General features: G+C 38.3%; 1 pseudogene; it reads left to right on the top strand.

Moving 5' to 3' along the window:
* Positions 1 to 17,414, top strand: part of LOC129326201 (gamma-tubulin complex component 3-like) — a 54,241-nt pseudogene that overhangs the window by 35,055 nt on the left and 1,772 nt on the right.

Below are 17,414 nucleotides of genomic sequence, written 5' to 3'. Positions count from 1 at the left end.
TATTTGCAAGAGTGTGAAAGCTTCATATGTATTACAAATGTATTTATTCTGACAGTTTCAAAATATAAATAAGTTACTATAGCCTTTCTGTGGACAGAAAATTATATATTTAAAGACTTGAAAGAAATTTAGCTCTGAAAACCTGTATTTAACACCAAGTTTAATACATAGATTTCCTTCTGTTCCTTAAGCAAAGGTGGAATGATTTACAGTGCAATCCTATGGAGAGTTACTCCAGTCTAAGCCCATTTAAGTCAATGGACTTAGACTGGAGTAACTCTCCATAAGATTGGACTATTTATTTTATGCTGCTTGCATTTAAGAGAGAGAATATTAAAGAATGCACATTTGTAGTCTAGATGATGCCTGGTTTTTTTTTTTGTTAACAGCTGTTGAAATGTTCACAGATTTGGAAAATGCATTTCAGGGAAGAATAGATACTTCACATTTTGAGCCTAGCAAATATTTACTTGATGTTCTTAATAAAAAGTACAATTTACTGGACCATGAGCAGGCCATAAGGCGCTACTTACTTTTTGGTCAAGGAGATTTTATCTGGCACTTAATGGACTTGCTTAAGTAAGTGACTTGGATTGTGTTTATATTGAATGTCTAATGTTTGTACAAGATTAGAAGATGGAAATCCAAAATAGAGTTTTGTTATGGCCCATTGTCAAACAGAACTTACTATTACAATACAAATGTACTTTAATGCTGCTATTAATATATTGAGTTATGTTGACCAATTTTAAATACCCTATTTTAGATCTATTAGTAATAGATAATTGGAACTTTAACATACTAAGTGAAATGGTATTGGCAGATGTTGACAGACTAATCTGTTCTCTCATCTCTTGGATGTATATTGATCTCTTAGTATTCAATTTATGGTCTGTTTTTAAACTGTGATCATTATTAAAATATGTTGTGAATGCTGTATGACTTGGTTTTGCATATAAACAAATAGGTGTGGACTGAATTTAGCACTTTAATTTTTTAACACTTCTTTAGAACCTTTAGTTTCAACCTTTAGCAATCTACCATATTCTGTTCCTTCTTCTTGCTTCCTCTAATTGAGTTTCTCTTCTTCCCTTTGTTGTTGTGTCATGCTGTATAGAACTGTGAACCCACGAGCAGATGACTGCCAGAATTCCTATGGCATGCAACTATTCTTTAGGGATTGGGAATGAGTACTTGGCCCTTGAAGAAGAGCAGGCTGCTTGATATTTTTGGGAGTGTATGTATGTGAGGGTTCGGTTTGTACTTGGGTATGTGTGTGTTTGTTACTATGGCTGCAGACCTTACCACCTTTGCATGTCTTAACTCTACCTGTTGGCTGGTGTTCATATGTTAGTCCCAGTAACACAGCAGGAACTTGTGTATGTAAACAGATCAGGCTCACAAAGGGAGTACAGCCTGCTTTCATATTCATACATACAAACAAGAATATCTCCATAGAGTTATGCAAGGCATAAAAAGGCCCCATGTTCACAATGACAGCTAGGTGCTGCAATGTGCCTGGAACAAATAGTATTTGTTAGGGCAGGGGACACATGAAACTCCCTATTGGGATCTGCCAATGTGGGATGAATGGGTAGATTGTGCTCATTTAGGGTTGGTGGGAGAACATAGTGTTACAACTTAAAATGGGTACCATATATTTTGCAGCACAAAACTAATCCTCGAGTGCTCTCTTATTTAGGTTTGTCTGTAGTAGTAGAAAAGAGCAAGAGTCCAGTAGCACCTATAAGGCTACCAAAATTTTGGTAGGGTATAAGCTTTTGTGAGTCACAGCTCACTTGAGGTGCTACTGGACTCTTGCTCTTTTCTACTCTTATCTGAGTTTAAGCTAGTATCAAACTGTTATACTTAGAAATTCAGATATATTTTGTTTTTAAATATTCACCTGCTGCTGCTTCACCAAATAATATTTTGATCCACAGGAAGTGAAAAATGCCCTTTGATGAATGTATCAAAATATCTTTATCTTAAATGTGCACTTAGATCTACAGCTTTGAAACTAATAGATCCTGTACTTAACTTCCACACCCATATCTGCCTCCCTGGGTGCCAGTAGATTTTAAAAGCATCTTGGGCTTTCCCTTAGGATGGAGTTTCAAAAGTACAAGGGCAGGCTTCCTACATGTGACATGCCTTTCCCTTCCATAATGCAGATTTTTCATTACAAAAGATTCCATTTGCTTGCCAGACATCAAAGAAAGCTTCTGTTTGACCAGGAACTGAATTGATGTAACATCTCTGCACTAAAGTGCAACAGAATAATGAGGAGACATGAAATCGACTCAACACTTGGTGCATCAAACAGTGAAGAGTCATATTTTAGTGGACCCAAATGCTTTTTGATATAGAATTTTAATTTTCTATTTCAAGTTTATTGAGAATGTTATCTTAGACCTATCCACTGCTTTTCTAACGCAAAAGCACATTTGCTTAGTCTTTGTTGACAGAATTTTAACTAAAGCACTCCAGATACTTATCTAGAAGACTAAAAGAGATTCTGGTTTTATTTTTTTTATTTTTTAAATAGATGTTTTCGCCTGCAAGGCTGCTGAGAATATCTTGAAAATGTGACTGCAAAGTTTGGTCTTAAAACAGTGTTTCTTAAATGCACAGGCAAGTGTAACCGTTCTGGACAGGAAGCTACCACCCGTCCACAGATTAGAATACTTACCAACATTCTGTACGCACACAGAGAAGGGTAAAAGAATTGCACAGACCTCAGCCACATTTATAATGTGAGACCCTCTCAAAACAGGGAACCAAGAAAAAAAATTAAACTAGCAATTTATTTCCCTTCCAAGAGGATATAACTGAAGAAAAAATCATAATTTACTGCAGCAATGCAAAATCAAAAGGGTTGGTGATGGCCTGTTGAATTGTGATTGGAGGAGGAATCCTCCTCATTGAGGATTCAGTATTCTTCATGAGTGTATTAACCCACATCTTGTGAACCTGATAAAGTTGTGCAAATCAGTTATATTATAAAAAAGGGCACTTACTAAGGGGTGTGACATGGTTGCAGGAACTTGCTTAAATACTGAGCCCTGGTTATATGAGTTCTGATATGGGAATTATTGCATGCTTAGGTCATCTTTGTATGTGGAAATCCACATCTTTGACACTAGTTTTAATTACACAAACATGATTGGAAATTTGTCATTTTCAAAGAATAACTTACATATGAACAAGTGATCTGAATATATATGTTGTTCTACTGGAGTATATGATTGCTGGCAATGCTGTTTTGTTAATGCTGAATATCTCTCCTATTTTTATTATAATTTTAGGCCAGAGCTCACCAGGCCAGCTACCACTTTGTATCAGCATAACCTGACAGGAATCCTTGAAATGGCTGTCAGAGCAACTAATGCACAATTTGATAATCCTGAGATCCTCAAGCGCTTAGATGTCAGACTTCTGGAGGTACTTCTGAGCAGTGTCAGTGTCTTAGGAAAATGCTTGTCTGTGTACTTTAAAGAAAAATTGATAAAATTAGATCTAAGCTTATGTAGTATCATCTTTGTATGTAGAACCAATCATTTTAAAAAGTTCAATATAAGTATTAGATCACACCAAAAATGTGACGATAAAATATAATGCCATGGTGAAATACAGTCAGTCATGTGCTTAAAGTCACTGGTTCAGTTATTGGGACACAGCCTAAAATTATAATTCAACTGTATTTATGTACAGGTCCTTCTTATAGACCTGTTCAGATACTGCTGTGTTTACGCCAGTATTTAGAGTGAGATTTCTAAGGTTCATTTGCTCTCCTCCCTGTTTACCCTCACAAATAATGTAATAGTCTAACACAGTAACTCTATATGCAGGATCTCCCTTATATTCAGGGCTTTTTTTCAGCTGGAACACGGTTGAACGGAATTCTGGAACCTCTTGAAAATGGTCACATGGCTGGTGGCCCCGCCCCCTGATCTCCAGACAGAGGGGAGTTTAGATTGCTCTCCATGCTGCTCAGCGGCGCAGAGGGCAATCTAAACTCCCCTCTGTCTGGAGATCAGGGGGCGGGGCCACCAGCCATGTGACCATTTTCTCTGAGGGCAACCCACTAAGTTCCACCACCTCTTTTCCCAGGGAAAAAAAGCCCTGCTTATACTATATGCTGATATCTCTTACTTTGCAGGTCACATTTATGCCAGTAAAATATATGACTAATTCTCACTCATAACAATGAATGCCGTTAGTTTGAGTAAATGCTTCCCCCCCCCCAAAAGTGACTCCTGAGATACAGGCTGGGATGTTTTCAGCTGAGACTACCATGTTGATGGACCAATTGCAACGATAAGGATATATATATTTTTCAGTTTGTGCATTTCTGCCCTTTTCCCCAACCAGCCACTTAGTTCACTAAATACGTTGTTATTAAAATAGCCTTTGTACTTTTGGAACTGCATGATTAAAGAGACTACATGGCATCTTGGATGGTACCCTTTGTATTAAGAGTATAGCCAAAATCTCAGTTTCGCTAAATTATTAATGAATGTTAAAATGCTACATTTAAAGACGTTCATTATTTGAAATAAATAATTCATTTGTTCTGTCGGAGATTTTAGAAAGTACTTAATAAATGGATTTTCATTTTCTTCCATTATTCTGAAACTGTAGCAACTAATTTGGGATAATTTGCAAGAACTGTAAAATGTATTTTAGGGGAACTTATTTGTACTCTTTAAATAAAATCTGATATGTAGTATTCATTAAAACAGATGAGAAAATAGCAGCCCCATTGTTCAAAATGCTTTTACCATATGTAAAGAATAGCAGTGCTTTCTGAACAAGATGTCAAAAGTGAGAGTTTGACCAGCAAGGTATTGCTACGTATAGCTTAGTGAAGGGAAGATAATATCTCCATTTGCTAAATTCATTAATCCATTTTTCATGTTTTGTATCCCGTCCAATAAATTGTAACTAGCTGCAGGGCTGTGTAACCAATTTCTTCATGATTAATCTCTATAAGCAGTATTAATAGCAATTTGATAGTTTCATTTTTAAAGTAACCTTTTGAGGTATAGAAAGAAATATTACATACAATAGTGTAGCTGTTGTATGTAATATTGTATTCTTTAACACATGTGCACGCATGCGCATGTGCAGACACAATTTTTCACTCTCTCGTGCAATTAACTGCAGGAGTAGTAGTAGTTCAACTTGTAGCAAAAGGGTAAGATAAATGAACTATATCCAAAATTCAAACATCTGTGTTCAACTGGATGGTCTGTGGTAAGTTTCACCTTCAGGCTGCATTCAGACGTCATGGCAAGCTGTGATTACATTTCAGCTAGGTGCAAGCATACTCTATTGCCATGTGCTCACATATGGGCCGTGCTCCTGCTGCGGCATGGAACTTGACTGAAGACTTCCTGGGCTGAACCACTTTTACCCTGACATCCTCAATGGAGGTGTACTGGTGTTGTACGGAGTGAACAAACCCCAGTTCACTGGACCACCTGCATTCAGACTGCATGGTGAAATGCAGCTTGGGAGATGTTCAATCAAACAGAGAGGAACAGGGCGGTGGGAGGGTATGGAAGTGCAGCAACTAGATCAGAAATTACCCCTTAGCTCAGAAATTATCCCTTAGATCGGAAAATAATTGCAGCTCGTTGTGTTGTCTGAATGCTGCTTCAGTTCCTTATCTGGAAGGTAACTTCTCAAGGCTGTTGTGAGTTTGAATGTGATATGGAAAATTGTGCAAAGAGTGGGCTTATATCTAAATTCATTTACTGGAAGAGCTTGCTTAGTCATGAAAAAAATGCAGAATAATTGGTTTGGAAAGAGGAATTGGGCTAGTAGCTAACAAGCAAAGCATGGGATATGTCTGCTTGATCCCTAATTCTATGAAATTTCTAGGCTTTCCTGTAGGACTTCCCTGGGAAGGGAAGGAAAAGAAGTCCAGTATTGGTCACTTCCATCCCACAGATTAGTTTGGCATAGAAGCTGACCAAATCCTTAACGTGCTCTTAATTCTAATAAATAATACATTCAATAAAGGGGAAAGTTGTTTCCCAAAAGTATTTTGAGTTGTCGTCAAGGAAAAGGAGGACATTGCTGTACTTGAGAATGAGATTGATCCTGGCAATTGATCTCAAGCAGCCGTCATAATGTAAAGTCTTCTGAAGTTCTAAAACTGAAGTTAGAGTAAGGTGCTCAAATGTGTCCAACACCAAATTTCAATCAATTAGTCTCTTCCACTCATCTATTTAGAAATGGACCCAGAGATGGGGTTGATTTTAAATGATTTGTTATGGTTGTGGTCTGCTTTTGGAGTTTACCCTGTCGCCCCCTTTCCTTTCTCAAAACTACTAAGAAAAGGGAAGGCCATTTGGAGGATTCCAGCCATTGTTTGTAGTGTCAGAGTCTCAGAGAATGTAGACTCTAGATATTATGAGCATGTGCAGCTATTCCTGAAGCCATGGAACCTTCTCTGCTTCTTTCTGTCACCTTATTAAGCTTGGATAAAGAACAGATGAGTCTAGAGACCTGTTTGTTCCTGAGTGTGATGGGATAATTTTGAACAGTGCAAATCTGATTGTTTTGGTGTGGCCTTTTCCATAAATGGATCCATTTAGAATTGGACTTGGAGGCAAGTATGGTGTCCATTTATTTCATTTTTTCCCTGAAAACAGCCCCCTCCCCGAGCTGTAAGGGTCTGCTTTAGAGCATGTCAGATCAACGATCCTCTAGTATAATCCCAAAGCACATTCTGTTCTGGTGGTGCTTTTTTGGTTTTTGTCCTGGTGCAAAGATTCTGAAGAAAGGTCCCCATTCCCCCCGCCCCACTCCAGGTTCTTGTGTTTTTGAATGGACTTGCCATTAATTCTGATATTGTTATACTGGAGCTTAGTTAAACCTTTGTGTTGGAAATCTCTTAACTCAGTTGGAAATGCCTGTTAGTTCTCTTGTGTAACTGAGTGATCTTGATGTAATGTAATGGACTGGAAATGAAGCTGCAGCTGACAGAGTCACTTGAAGCAATTAAAGGTGAACAAACGCAGGTAGTGAAGACGATCATATGTGATGTCTGTCTGTTGATCTTACCTACAGGTGTTTACATGGGTGCAGCCACTACCTACAGGTGTTCAATTTCCTGTAGAGGGCAAAACAAATGGAATATATTCTCACAGACATGTAGAAAAGACATATGTGCAATGCAAAGCTCCTAAAAAATCTGCCAGATAGGCAAATAACCTCAAGAGATAATTTGTTCATGCATCTGAGAAAGAGAACTGTGATTCTCGAAAGCTTATGCTACAATAAAGTTGGTTAGTCTTAAAGGTGCTACTGGACCCTTTTTGATTTTGCTACTATGGACTAACCTGGCGAACTCCTCTGGATCTTTGTTCAAGCTGTTATATTTATATCGTTGTATGCAAGACAAAAACCCCCAACTATTGCTAGGACTGGTTTGTATCCCAAAAAGCAACCACCACAGTATTCAGTAAAATTAGACAAGAAAATTATATTCCAAACACTTCTGTGAGCCTTTCTGCTCCAAAATACACTGGTGTCTTCCAAGTTACTCCCAAGTAATATTGGCCTGAATTGTAGGACTGACTGTCTCTCCCCCTCAACATTTCTTCTGTTAGGACTAGGCAGTCTTCAGTATTACTGCATAGGACTGGAATAATTTTCCAGAGGATACATGTTGACCCTGTCTTTGTTGGCCTGCAAGACAGTCTGGTTTTGGAGGGCTTTCAGTTGAAGACTGAAGTTTTGTTGGAAATAGGAGTCTTTTTGAGGACAATTTGTGATTTTTTTTTACTGCAGTAATTGTGGTGATCTGTTGTATGTTTTTTAAACTGTATTGTTGAAGCCACCTTGAGAAAGATATGGGGCATGAATTGTTAAACCAAACAGATAAAATTAAATTATTGATAGATTGGGTTCTGGGCCCTTGCTCACTTATTTATTGGGACTTATGAGTGTGACTCTTTCAACATACCTCTCCCTCCAGTGAGATGAATGGCCAGTACAGAACCCAGAAGGCTTTTAGCCTGCCATTCAATTCGGCTGTCCATTTGTTCAGAGATAGCAGCAGCTGGAGATAGGAAGTGGTCCGTAGAAGGGGAATCTGTGCCCAGGACTCCGCAAATAATTGCTGGTCTCCCTTTTTGGGTCTAGTGGACCAAGAGCTCCCAGAACTGCTGTAGCCCCTCCCTTTTAGAGCAGTGAGTTCATTCTGGTTCCTTGTTTCCTGTCTGTCTGGCAGGACAGCTTTTAAGGTTGGTTCTGAGGGGTGTGGACAGGTGAGCTGCCTCCAAAGGCGTGAGAATTACTCTGAATAATGTTCTCCTATGGAGTGAGTGTGTTTTTGTAAATGACAAGAGTTTCACTTGGGAAGTTGCAAAGGAGTTACAAAGAATATAAGAATAGTGAAATGCTTGATATAGCCTTGTGGGGGCAATAGAGCATTGCAGATCGTTGCTGACCAGTGCATTTTTGGAGCGCAAAGGCTCAGAGAAGTGTTTGGAATATAATTCTCGTCTCTAATTTTACTGAACACTGTGGTGGTTGCTTTTTGGGATACAAAACTGAATTATTTCTTAGACTATGTCCGTTGCAGCACTGCTTTGCCATAGAATTATTTCTCTTTCCCCTCCTTATTTGAATGGGATTTCTGCGTATTCATTAACCATTGAAGAAGGAAAGCAATTCTTTAAGACTGCCAGAACAGAAAGTAAGAAGGAGAAGAGCTAATGCTAGCTTTGATTATGAACTCGGTCTCACAGGAAGCTTTTGAGCTGCAGATTCTTTTACACATTCTTTCTCAGACATACAGGCAAGCCCCATTCAGTCAACTGATTCAAAGGGTCAAGGCTAGGAACTTCAACCCATTCTAAATACATTCGTGCTCATTTATATGGTCCAGGTTTTTTTTAATTTACAGTTTTATTTATTTTTCCAAAATACTTTTTATAATACAATCAAACAGACAAACTTTTTTTCTGTAACAAAAAACAATTTCAACATTAAACGATAAATAATAAATATATAGAGTAGACAAATGTAGTAGACATTCTGATATAACCTAACTTTACTCAAAATTAATGGCATTTGTTATACAGTGACTTCAAAAAGATGTTAGTGCTTTAAAATAATCAACATTTGAAATTGTTAAATTTGTTGGTTCATTGTCAGTAAGAAATTCAAGGATGGGTTGCCATTGGCCAAAGCTTCAGGAAGATTGTGTAAAACTCACGGAACAAAGTTTCTTCCTAGCATGATTTCTGGCGACATCGTGGCATTAAAGGGAATCATGCAGGGAAATCGTGCTAGGAAGACGCTTTGGTCTGTGAGTTTCGTGTGATCTTACGACCGCGTGTGAAAATAGACATAGATTGAAAAAAAATTCATTATATTTTAATGTTTCTAGTTGTGTAATTTGGTTAGCTAGTTATAATTGATGGTGGGTTGTTGGATTTCCAGTTGGAGGCTATAATAGATTTAGCTATTGACAGCAATATCATAATAAAGTTTTTCCTAATTTTTGGAATTGATGGGTTGTTTCAATAGTTCAAAAGCAGAATGTTGGGTGTCATAGGTACCTCATATCCTGTAATGATTTTTATAGCCTTGATTGTTGATTTCCAGAAAATTTATATATACCTGCAATCCCTCCAGCAGTGCATAAAGCTACTTATTTCCCCACATTTTTTCCAGCATTTGGGTGAATTTGTATGGTTTATGTGGTATATTTTAAGAGGAGTTATATACCAGTGAGTTACAATCTTTGTTTGTAGCTTGACCTTGAGGATCTTTGTCGTAAAGCTGTGTGACTTCCAGATTTCTTTCCAAATTTCCTTGGAAGTAATAACATTGCACTCTTTCTGCCAGATTTTCTGGTTGTGTCCTTGCCTGGCTTAGGTATTATAGCCATGTTGGATTCTGTCCAAGAAGGGGGCATAGCTCCTTTAAGCATTATCTGGTTGCACACTTTGGTTAATGGTCCAGCTAATAAGTGCGGATATTTTTTATAATATTCTGCCGAGAATCCATCCATTCTTGGAGTTTTGTTATTTTTTAGAGTTTTGATGATATCTATGACCTCTTGTACTTGGATCGGTTGGTCCATAAAATCCTTGTGTTTGTTGGTCAGTTTATTTTTGATTTTAGACATTCATACATTTCTTCTTGTTTTGAATTATCTGATGAGTATAAATTTTGGTAAAATTTGGTAAAGGTATCCAATACCTTTTTTGAATTTGATTGAATTTGGTCTTGAAAATCTCTAATAGAGTTTATTAATCTGTTTGAAGCCTTTTGCCTCACTCTCCGGGACTGAATCTTTTGCGATTTGGGACCTAGATGCCAATATTTTTGTTTAAGGAATAGAATCTCTTTTTTTATATATTAAATAGTTTCAGAGATTCTGTTTTCTTTCTCTCTGCTTGAAGTTGTTTATAAATTTTTTTACTGCATGATTTCTTATGTTCTACTTCTAGGTTAGAGATAGTGTTTATTAATTCTAGTCTAAACTTTTCTTTAATTTTTTTATAGGTTGCAGCTGTGGAAATGTATTCGCCACATAAAACAGCCTTCAGTGCATTCCGAACTATTTCTTTTGAAATTCTGCAATTCCAGTTCAATTCTTGATAATTCTGGATTTCTATTTCAATTTATTTATACATTTGGCTATCCAATAAAAAAGTTTTGTTTAGCTTCCAATTTGATTTTCTCTTTTCTTGGTCTGATAGATATAAGTAGCACTCAGCCCATGAGTGACTGGTCCACATTTTTAGCCCTATCTCAGAGGAAAAAAATTGTTTTAATAAGGATTTGGATTTCAGCATGTAATCTATTTTTGTATATACCTCATGCTGGGGAGAAAAATACGTGTAATCTCTCTCCTCCAGGTGGTAATGCCTCCACACATCCACAAGATCCAAGTCCTCAAAAATTTTCCACAGATTTGATTGTTTTTGGGGTTTTAGATGAGTAAATTTAGAGTGATTTGTTCGATCAAATTTTGGGTTTACAATTAAATTCAAATCACCGCCAATTAATAATTCTCCTTCTTGAAATACTTTCAGTTTGGTTAGGAATATAGTAAAGAGTCCAGTAGCACCTTTAAGACTAACCAACTTTACTGTAGCTTAAGCTTTCGAGAGCCACAGTTCTCTTTGTCAGATGCAGTTTGTTTAGGGTTTCTCTTATAAATTATTTTTGGTTGTTACTGGGTACGTATAAGGAAGCTATTGTCAATTTTTTTGAATCTATAATCCCTTTGTGAAATATGTATCTATCCTTGAGATCTGTTTTTAGTTCCTTAAACTCAAATCTTAAATTTTTAGATGGTAATATAACAACAACAACAACATTTGATTTATATACCGGCCTTCAGGAGAACTTAATGCCCTCTCAGAGCAGTTTACAAAGTATGTCATTATTATCCCCACTACAAAACACCCTGTGAGGTGGGTGAGGCTGAGAGAGCTCCAGAGAACTGTGACTAGCCCAAGGTCACCCAGCTGGTTTCACGTGGAGGAGTGGGAAATCAAACCTGGCTCTCCAGATTAGAGTCTCATGCTCTTAACCACTACACCAAACTGGCTCTCCACTCTTGGCCACTACTCTTGATTTTGAGGATCCACTTGATACGCCCACCATTTTGATTTAAATACCTGTTTTGAAGAGGCGAATAGGTGGGTTTCTTGCAGATTAATTTGTCAGAGAGTTGCTTTAATATCATTGTTACAATCCTTTTGTTTTTAATTTTGTTATTAAAGCCCCTGCAGTTCAATGATATAACCTTAAAAGACATAAAATAACATTTATAAATTGCTTTGTAGCTTGAACCCTGTATATACATAAAAGCCATTTACAGAACCTGTTTACCTAACCCGTTTAGTTTATACAGTTATCTATTCTCAAAGGAAAAGCATTAACCTTTTTTGCATAATAGTTAGAACCTCATTGATAGTTTTCATAAATTGTCTCTTTACACTTTGGACCTAAACATAGATGTACAAGTGCTAGAGAATAACTGCCCTAATAATTTTCAGATCCTACTTCTCAAAGGCTAAAAGTTTCTCCATTCTCGAAAGATATTATCTCACCAATTAAAAACTGGAAGGGTTCAGGATAAACTGGAGAACTCTGGATCAAATTCCCAGTTGTGGTTTTAGTAATAGTGCAGTTGGTGGTGGTAGGGAAAAATGAGGGGCTGCTACTGTGCTAGTGAAAAGTGCAAGTATGTGTCTATCTTCTTCTTCCCCTGCCCTCACAGGGCTAACAGCAGTTTTGGAGGTGGCAGGGATTTTACATTCAGGAATAGAATTAAGCCTATCCTCCCCTCAACATGAACCAAATCCAGTGTGTCTTCTCTCCCCTCTCAGCTGCTGTTACCTTTAAAGTATGTGTAGTTCAGACCCTTCTATCAATACAGTTCTTTTTGTTCTTTATATTAGTAGTCACTGAGAGCCAGGCTACAAGTGGCGCCTGATACGAGTTGGACACATGTCAGTTTCCCTCAAGTTTTGATGGGAAGTGTAGGCGTCCTGTCTGACTTGCAGCTTGGCTCTCCGTGTAAAAGCCCATTGAAATCAATTGAAGTTTGTAGAGCAGTCCGTCTAACACATTAGAGCTTGGCTCTAATGTGGAACAATTGAAATGGGCAGCCTGGCAGCACTCCTGGCTCCTCTTGGCCCGGCTGGCAGCGCAATCTTGCCCAGCATCTGCCTTTCCCTCCTGGGCTGAAGTGTAGTGGCAGGATGGGGCTGTGGCTGTGCTGGGGGTGGCGAGGGGCTCTGACCGCACTACAGCACTTGGGTGCTTGAGCCGGGGAGCTGGCATCTGCCTGTAGCCACCTTGGGTTAGTGGCGGCTTGGCCTGGCTGGGGCAGCATGAGCTCGCCTGATGGCCACCTCACCCTGCCGGGCTGAGAGGAACTGGGAACGCTGCCAGAGTTGCGTCTGTCCATTCCAATTGGTCCACATTAGAGCCAAGCTCTAACGTGTCAAACTGACTGCTCTTCAAACTTCAATTGATTTCAATGGGCTTTTACATGGAAAGTCAAGCTGCAAGTCAGACAGAACACCTACACTTCCCATCAAAACTTGAGGAAAACTGACACGTGTCCAACTCCTGTCAGGCATCACTTATAGCTTGGCTCTGAGTCTGTGGATGAAGTAAAGCCAAGTGCCACCTTTCCAGCTGTATTTCTTGATGTATATTCTGTACTACAGTTGCTGCTCTTAAGTACAGAAAAGCTATTTAAAGCTGGGATGGTCCAAAACCAAATTCCAAAAACAAACCACAGTCCACATTATAACTTTTATTAAGATCAACTAACAAGAAGCAAAACATTGTGCAAACTTTAGAGTTCTCCTCAACTCTTCTTCTGGCAGGATGTTAAAAAATAAAACAAAAAGATGGGGAAAGTAAAAGAGATGTTTTAGGCCATGATTTTAAACTCGCCAACATCTCTGTGCTCAGTGCAAGCAGACATGTAGATATATATTGATACCTTTGGCATCATGTTGCACATTAGTTCCTCTGAGCAAGGAAAACAAACTAACAAATAGTGTCTCTCCACTGGAAATACAAAGGCCAGCGGTCTTACTCCTATCTCTCTGTAACCAAAAATATTCAGTAAAATTGAAATGGGGACTTCACCAAGGTCCCGACTTCTACCTGATAGAACACCTTGTGCAACTTAAGTCTTTTTTAATGATCACTGGAATATCACAAAAACAAAAGAGAAGGAGACAGGATAGAAAACTGAAGGTTTTGGAAGATTATCTGCCAAGATTTTATGACCTTTATATGGGAATGGAAAGTACACACCCCTGCAAGAATGTGAAATATTTTGAACTTTCAGGGCTTCCAGCCATATTAATGGGGAAAATTTCCTGTTCTTCACTTCAGGAGCTTTCACATTATTTTTTAATACAGACCTGCTCTTTAATTTAAATATTTAGTATGAAAGTAGTAGCAGAAGGTAAGAAGACCGATCTGAAATCTAAAAATTTGTAATTACAGCAATGTAATTTTGCTGCTGGTGGTTCTGTCTTGCGCTGGTTTGGTGCATTGTATGCCACATAGTTTTTGTACTGTATTGTCTGACTTGCTTCTTTCAAGTCTGCATTGCAAATTTTACTTTTTCTCTAGCAGTACAGGCATATCAAACACAACAAACAATCCTTTGGCCTCTGTCTCTCATAGGTAGTCATAGCAAACAGGTGTTTTTTTTAAAAAACTGCAGTGCAAACGGAGGATTTGGCAAGGTCTTATCTCCTCTTGAAGCTTGCTCTACACTTGAGTACCCTTGACTGAGGATGTTTAATCTCCTTTCCCCACAAAGTTCAGCCTAAGCATTTTAGCAAAGCTCTTCCAAAAGAAGAGTGGTGTAATCTCAGAGGGATCATGCTCTGGAAAGGCAGACTCTGCCTCCCAAAATTAAACACGAACAAACACCAGAAACCAGTAGGTAGGACACCCAATAGGATGGATGCATAAGGTAATACAGAGGTAGAACATTGACCGTGAACTTAGCAAATCCTTATAAGCTGTGCCCATTATGTGGCATTGAGCAACAGCAGTTCCTTTTGAAGGAGTGGAATACTGCTTTCAGAATTTATAGTGTATTTTTAAAAAAACAGGATGAGTTGGAAAATATTGAATAAATACTTTCCACCTCATAATAAAGGCATAGATAAGGATTGACATAATGTAGTTAGTTTAGGCAAGGCATTGTCCTAATTCTTCAGAACTTGTAGTCAAACATAGTCTGAGTTACTAGGAGCTTGAAGCTTTTTAAAGATTGTTTTTGGAAGGGAATAAAAAAATGAAGTATAGCTCCCCTTTCTGTGTGGCAAAACATTTAGCTGGTCATGTCCCCTGATCGATCTGTACAGTCTTCATCAAAGCATCTTCACATAGACAGGCATTCCAATTTCACAGCACTTAAAAAAAAATTTTGCAAAGAAAAAGTCAATCATACGCTGGTGCATAAAGTAAATGATAGTCATTAAAATTTGGCTTCAGATCAGAGCAACAATCTATTTCGAGGTTCTCATCGTTTCTGCAATTTCTCTACCTATCCCTGTTGACTACTATCCATGTCCAAAAACAGACTCTGTAATATTTTTTGCTGGCGGTTAACCAGTCATGGTTGATAATGGTGGCAATAGGCACCAATTACTCCTCTTCCCCAAAGCCACTTTTGACCTCTTTTGTTTTAAATTTGGCTTAGGAACTATGGCACTATAGTATTGAAGCTGCTGTAGCATAGCGGATAAGTGGGTGGACTGCAAATCAGCACTCTGCTGGTTTGAGTCCCACTACTGCCATGAGCTCAGTAGGTAGCCTTGGGTAAGCCAGTCCTCTCAGCCCCAGCTGTATTGTGGGGATAATAATAAAAGCAACTTTGTCCACTGCTCTAAATGGGGCACTAATCTGTCTAGAAGAGTGGTATATAAGTACAGTTATTATTGTCATCATTATTAATATACACCTGTTAATAGTATGCAGCATATGAGTAATCATGCAAATTGATCCCATGCTTACTTAAAATTAAACCCCAGTCAATTCAATGCTCCCATATAATTCCTTTGTGTTCTGTAAAATAGGAATTCTAAACCCAACATGCTACACTGGAGTTTGATATCATAAGTAGAACTTCTGATCTGAAAATATACTGGAATATCTTGGATTCCTCATGGGTAGCTGTGTGATCTCTTAGGTAATTCTAGCTCCATATAATTTTGCTTCTTATAGATCTCCACCTGTTAATTTCGTTGTTTCACGCAGACATTGTCTGTTCCTATAATCTAGTACAAAACTGGGCAGTGCCAAAGTGGGTGTAGTACTTTGTCCCTGAGCTTTTAAAACAATTCAGGAGAAATCAGATCTTCTTATGGAGCATTATAAATTCTAGAGAATAAATTTAAATATTATGGGGAACCATTTCCCCCCTGTGTACTATAGTGATTCTACATGCCTAGTAGTAAACCATGTGTTCCATATTCCTTTATTAAGTACTTTTGTAGAATAACTGTTTTGTACAAAAGTTGTATGCTCACAGCATGCAACTTTAACTTCACTGTCTTGTTTGATCTTGGAGTTAAATGTGTGTGTGTGTGTGTGGGGGGTGCATTTTAAATTTGTAGACTCATACAGTACTGGGTGTAAGCAGCTGTGGTAGGAAGGTAATGGGATTAATATGGTGATAGCTGAACTCCAATATATGGGTTTGGCTGCAAGTCCCCACAAACTGGGGAAGTTTGTTGAAGAGCATGCACAGGCATATTTGTGTGTGGTTGGATATTGCCCAGTTTCCTCCCATCATGTTGTGTACCCCTCAAAGTCCACTTGGTGTATTGTTCTGGAGGTTCTACTGATCCTCAGCAGTTGTTTTATGGCTCTCCTCCCCAAACTGGACAGTCAGTTTGGTGTAGTGGTTAAGAGCGCAGGACTCTAATCTGGAGAACTGGGTTTGATTCCCCAGTCCTCCACTTGAAGCCAGCTGGGTAACCTTGGGTCAGTCACAACTTCTAGGAGCTCTCTCAGCCCCACCCACCTCACAGGGTGTTTAATAATGGCATACTTTGTAAACTGCTCTGAGTGGTCATTAAGTTGTCCTGAAGGGCGGTATATAAATTGAATGTTGTTGTTATTGTTGTGGTGGTGGTGGTGGTGGTGGCTGGTGGTGGAAGCAGGGGGCTGCTTGAAGATGGGAAAGATCCACTGTGGAATTGGATCCAAGTCTTACAGTGCAATCCTATGGAGAGTTACTCCAGTCTAAGGCCATTGACTTCAATGGGCTTAGACCGGTGTAACTCTGCATAGGATTGCACTGTTAGTGTATGTCTCCTCTCATATGAGGACGTGCCCTTTTTTAAAAAAGGGACTAGGCTGATGATGCAACTTATGAATGATTTTTTAAAACCCTATATAAACATCTAGGTTCTTTTGATTCTAATTTTTAGTATCCAAATTATTTGGGTTTCTTACAGAGCTTTTTGGATGCTGCATCAGTGTCATGTTCTGGCATCAGAAACCATCAATTTCTTTAATCAAATGCAAAATTACATCACACCTAAGGTATTATTTAATGATCCATTTGATTATTGTTTTTTAAGTTAGTTTATGTTCTTATTGACAGATCAAATTAAGCGTGTTACAGGAGTGGAACAGAAACGTTTTTTTTTTAATTCTCTCTAAAATAAAAGACAGCCCAACACCGAAGTTTTTGTCCCATAGGTACTTGAATGTTCATGGGATGAACTGTGGAACAAAGTTCAACAAGCTCAGGACTTGGAGCATATCATTGTTGCTCATGAAGTTTTCTTGGACACAATTATTTCTCTGTTTTTGCTGGATACTGTCTCTAGAGTAAACCCCTTCTTTTTTATAGTTATGATTTTTATAATTTA

Source organism: Eublepharis macularius, chromosome 3 (assembly GCF_028583425.1).
Source record: "Eublepharis macularius isolate TG4126 chromosome 3, MPM_Emac_v1.0, whole genome shotgun sequence".
NCBI classification, from domain to species: Eukaryota; Metazoa; Chordata; class Lepidosauria; order Squamata; family Eublepharidae; genus Eublepharis; species Eublepharis macularius.
The sequence above is the reverse complement of the archived record's forward strand: the minus strand, read 5'-3'. Positions and strand labels throughout refer to the sequence as shown.